We start from the raw sequence: 6,000 nt of genomic DNA, 5'->3' as shown, positions 1-6,000 counted from the left end.
GATAATGTGGATAATGTGAATGACTAATGGCCATTGTTATGATATTAATGAAGGTATAAACGCTAGCATTGGAAGGAAACGTGCAAGTGTAGAATAGTTCGACGGAAAGGTATGTAAGGCTAAACCTTCTTTCATAAGGCATAGTTCTTGGCCAAATTCCTAAATTCCTCTATATGAGTATGTTGTCTTCACATGGTTGACATTCCGAGCTCATAAGCTCACGACCCTTGATATGTACTATGATTATACTACGTTCCTCATATGACGAGTAAGTCTATAATGTAAATGTAACGATAATGATGAGGATAGTAATGATGATGAGAGTAAAATGAGACTAGAGATGCTTACGAGCTATGATATATGTATATGTGTGCCTATGAAGGGCTATGATAAGACCCCGAGCTTATGATGCCGGGTAAGACTATATGTATATAACTATGTATAAAGTATGTATATGATTACGTAATGCGCGCGCACTTCTGCAGAAGGTACGGATAACCCTGATGCCTTGGTAGGGCCAGGTATGTATGATCTTGAGCCTTGGTTGGCTAAGTATGTATGAAACACCGATCCTATGAGGTCGGGTATGCTATGTAAATGCTATGTATGTATATAAGTGTATGGCTATGTATATAATATGAATATGAATGTGATAAGACTATGTATAAGAATACGAATAAGGACATGTATACGAATATGAGCACAAGTATGGTACGAGTATTATTATGGGATACGAACGACGACGTATGCAAGTAAGCGACATGATGATGATGATATTACTGTCTCCCCTCCTATACTATTTTCATATGATATCTATTATGCTTCTATGTTGATGTTGATCATGCTTCACATACTCAGTACATTCTTCGTACTGACGTCCTTTTGTTTGTGGACGCTGCGTCATGCCCGCAGGTGCACAGGGAGACAGACTTGATCCATAGTTGCTTATTCAGAGATTGCATAGCAGAGCTCCATTTCTTTCGGAGCCGTAGCTTTTGGGTACTTATTCTTTTGTGTATATAATTATGAGCATAGCGGGGTCCTGTCCCGCTCGTACGATATGTCATACTCTTAGAGGCTCGTAGTCATGTGTATGTGGGTAGAGATGTTCGGCCATGTCGACCCATGTTTTGTATATCTTTTGTTGGCCTCGTCGGCCTTGTACTTATGATGTGGCATAGATGCCTATGATATGTTAAATGATGATGGTCATCTAATGCGATCAATATGATTAACGATAAGAAAAGCACGAATGGATTTATGATTCACCTAGATGTTATGCTATGTACGATAAGGGGGTGCTCGGGTGGGGTAGCACCGGGTGCTCGTCGCGGCCCCCTAGCCGGGTCGTGACAAAAGTGGTATCAGAGCAGTTCAGTTCTAGGATGTGTCTACGAGCCGTGTCTAGTAGAGTCTTGGTTATAGGTGTGTTGCGCGCCACACTTATAAACGAGAAGCTGCGGACATTTTAGGAATATATGACCTTCTTTCTTCATAAGAATCGTGCGATAGAGCTATGATGTAAGAAATTCTTGTTCCTAAATCGTGTGTTGTGTATTTCAGAGATGCCTAAAAAGAAAAAGGCTACAGCAGCCCAAAAGGGCAAGACAGTGGCAGAAAAGCGGGCTGAAAGAGCACCGCCACCGGTAGTAGAGGAAGATGAGTCCCAGAGTGCGGCTCAATCTCAGTCCTCCCGGACAGTGCCTATTACCGAGGAGCACGTGGGAGCCTCAGTCCCAGCTCCAGCTCCTCCACCGAATGCTTCGGGCCAAGACATGAGAGAGGCCATTAATTTGGCTACTCAGTTGGTTGCGGCCCAGACTCAGAGGCCAAGCGCAGGGCAAGGTGACAGGGCTGTTAGTGCAAGGGCCCGTGACTTCATTGCTTTGAAACCCCCGGAATTCTTTGGGTCGAAACCGGAGGAGGATCCCCAGGACTTTATTGATGGTATGCTAAGGACGCTCCGGTTGATACATGCTTCAGACACTGAGTCGGTAGAGCTAGCGTCCTATAGATTGAGAGATATCTCGATCCAGTGGTACACAGTATGGATGGCTTCGCGGGGAGCCAATGCACCTCCGCCGGTATAGCAAGAGTTTGTCGATGCTTTTCTCCGTCACTACATGCCTCCAGAAGTTCGGCGAGCTAGGGCCGATAAATTCTTGAATCTGAGGCAAGGTAGCATGAGTGATACAAAGTATAGTCTCCGCTTCAATTCCTTGGCTAGGTATGCTTCGGCCATGGTAGCGGATATGGGCGATCGGGTGCACCGGTTTGTGAAAGGCCTAGGGCCACACTTGATGGATAAATGCTTAACTGCGTCCCTTCAGGATGGCATGGATATTGCACGCATTCAGGCACATGCTCAGGAATTAGAGGAATACCTACAGCAGCGGAGAAATTAACGTGAGCAGGATAGGGGCCATAACAAGAGGGCCAGACCTTCGGGTTCGAGGAGCGAGTCCAGGGGCGTACACAGACAGAAGTTTCCTAGCCATTCAGGCTATTCTATGACCAGTACACCTCCACAGTTCGCGGGGCAGAGATTTGACAGATCTACCCGTTCCGAGCCGAGTCAGGGTTATTCGGGGTCTCAGTTTAGAGGTGATTCAGGCCAGCCAAGGCCACCCGTACCATGATGTTCTCAGTGTGTAAAGTTGCATTGGGGTCAGTGTCGATCAGGTTTAGACGCTTGCTATTCATGTGGTCGGCCAGGCCATATTATGCGTGATTGCCCCTCAGTACATGGTAGAGGTAGCACCCAGCCATCAGGGTCGGTAGCCGGATCTTCAGCATCTGTACGCCCTACGGGGCCAGGTTCACATGCGCCAGTCAGCCATGGTAGAGGTAGAGGCAGAGCTCCTAGTACTAGCGGTCCTCAGCACCGTATTTATGCTTTGGCTGGACGCCAAGATCTTGAGTCTTCTCCTGATGTGGTCACAGGTATATTAACGGTATTCTCTCATGATGTATATGCTTTGATTGATCCGGGCTCCACATTATCATATGTTACTCCATATATTGCGGGTCGATTTATAATTGAGCCGGAGTCTATCAAACCTTTTGAGGTGTCTACACCCGTAGGTGAATTGGTAATAGCTAGCCGAGTATATAGGAATTGTGTGATTGTGATTTGTGATCGTCGTACCATGATTGATTTGCATGAGCTAGAAATGGTAGATTTTGACGTTATTATGGGCATGGATTGGTTAGCTTCTTGTTATGCCAATGTTGATTGTCGAATGAAGATGGTTCGTTTCCAGTTTCCGGGAGAACCAGTCTTAGAATGGAAAGGAAATTCGGCATCACCAAAAGGTAGGTTTATTTCCTATCTAAAGGCAAGGAAGATGATCACGAAAGGGTGCATTTATCACCTAGTGCGAGTTCAAGATGTAGAAGCTGAGTCGCCGACTCTTCAGTCAGTTCCGGTAGTGAACGCATTTCCGGATGTGTTCCCGGAAGAGCTTCCAGGCCTTCCTCCCGAGCGAGAGATAGATTTTGCGATTGATGTGTTGCCAGACACTAAACCCATATCTATTCATCCCTATAGGATGGCACTCGCAGAGTTGAAAGAGTTGAAGGAGCAATTAAAAGACTTGCTTGAAAAAGGCTTCATTAGGCCTAGTTCATCCCCGTGGGGAGCACCCGTATTGTTCGTCCGGAAGAAGGATGGCTCCTTGAGAATGTGCATTGATTATCGGCAATTGAATAAAGTGACAATTAAGAACAAGTATCCCCTCCCGAGGATTGATGATTTATTTGATCAATTGCAAGGTGCCAAATGGTTTTCAAAGATTGATTTGAGGTCCGGGTATCACCAAGTAAGAGTTAGGGAGAAAGATATCCCTAAGACAGCTTTCAGAACAAGATATGGCCATTTCGAGTTCCGAGTAATTTCGTTTGGGCTAACTAATGCACCGGCAGTGTTTATAGACTTAATGAACAATGTATTCAGGCCTTTTCTGGATCGATTCGTGATTGTATTCATCGATGACATCCTAGTGTATTCTAGATCCGAGGCAGAACATGCGGATCACTTGCGTATTGTCCTTGGAGTTCTTCGAACCCGAGAGTTATTCGCGAAGTTTTCCAAATGCGAGTTTTGGTTGAACTCAGTGGCATTTCTGGGCCACATTGTTGCAGCTGACGGTATTCGAGTGGATAGCCAAAATATTGAGGCAGTGAAGACTTGGCCAAGGCCCACGACCCCTACTGAGGTTCGTAGCTTTTTGGGCTTAGCCGGTTATTACAGAAGATTTGTTGAGGGTTTCTCTTCTATTTCTGCACCGCTCACCAAGTTGACTCAGAAGTCAGCTAAGTTTCAATGGACAGATGCTTGCGAGCGTAGTTTCCAAGAGTTGAAAGACCGACTGACTTCAGCCCCAGTCTTGACACTTCCAGAGGGATTGGAAGGATATGTTATTTATTGTGATGCTTCGGGCATCGGGCTAGGCTGTGTATTGATGCAAAATGGTAAGGTGATTGCGTATGCTTCTAGACAATTACGGAAACATGAGCAGAATTATCCTACCCATGACTTAGAATTGGCCACGGTGGTCCATGCTTTAAAGATATGGAGACATTACTTATATGGTGTCCACGTGGATATTTATACAGATCATGAGAGTCTCCAGTACATCTTCAAGCAGAAAGAGTTGAATTTGCGGCAACGACGATGGCTAGAGTTGCTAAAAGACTATGATGTTGAAATCCTGTACCACCCCGGAAAGGCAAATGTTGTGGCTGATGCTCTTAGCCGTAGGTCGATGGGAAGTCTAAGTGATGTACGACCAGAAAAGAAAGAGATGGCCCGTGACCTTCAGCAGTTAGCTAGCCTAGGAGTCCGAGTGGTGGATTCAGGTAGCAGCGGAGCTACTATTCAGAATTCAACAGTTTCATCGCTAGTAGCGGAAATAAAAGAGCGACAATATGAGGATCCCATGCTAATGCAGAACAGAGATACACTCCCTCAGAAGGAGGAGTCATCATTTGACATTTCGGAAGACGGAGTTCTCCGATGTCGAGGCAGGTTATGTGTTCCCGATGTGGCAGGTCTACGCCATCAGATTTTGAGAGAAGCTCATAAGTCTATATATTGGTGGAATGGGATGAAGAAAGATATAGCGGAATTCGTAGCTCAGTGTCCAAATTGCCAACAAGTGAAGATCGAGCACCAAAAGCCGGATGGCTTATTGCAAGCTATAGAAATCCCAACTTGGAAGTGGGAAGTGACTAATATGGATTTCATTACAGGGTTACCCCGTTCTCGACGTAAGTATGATTCCATATGGGTGATTGTGGATAGACTCACAAAGTCAGCTCATTTCTTACCGGTCAGGACGACCTATGTGGCAGAAGATTATGCCAAGCTTTATCTTAAAGAGATAGTGAGACTCTATGGCGTTCCGGTATCTATTATCTCCGATAGAGGAACTCAGTTTACAGCCAAGTTTTGGGGGTCTTTCCAAGAAGGTTTAGGGACCCAAGTGCGCCTTAGCACGGCATTTCACCCCCAGACTGATGGGCAAGCTGAACGTACTACTCATACTCATGAAGATATGTTACAGGCATGTATGATAGATTTTGGAGGAAATTGGGATGACCATTTGCCACTCATTGAGTTTGCTTACAATAACAGTTATCATTCTAGCATTCAAATGGCACCGTATGAAGCTCTATATGGGCGAAAGTGTAGATCCCCAATTGGGTGGTTTGAAACCGGAGAAGCTAAGTTGATAGGGCCAGACTTGGTCCAGCAAGCAATAGAGAAAGTTAAGCTCATACAAGATCGGTTGCTAGCGGCTCAAAGTCGTCAGAAGTCCTATGCGGATAATCGTCGAAGAGACTTAGAGTTCAAAGTGAAAGATTGGGTATTCTTGAAAGTGTCGCCGATGAAGGGCGTGATGAGATTTGGCAAAAAGGGGAAGCTCAGTCCCCGGTATATTGGGCCATACGAAATTGTGCGCAAAATAGGGAAAGCGGCCTATGAGCTAGATCTAC

Source organism: Lycium barbarum, chromosome 6, assembly GCF_019175385.1.
Source record: "Lycium barbarum isolate Lr01 chromosome 6, ASM1917538v2, whole genome shotgun sequence".
NCBI lineage: Eukaryota > Viridiplantae > Streptophyta > Magnoliopsida > Solanales > Solanaceae > Lycium > Lycium barbarum.
Note: the sequence above shows the minus strand (reverse complement) of the source record.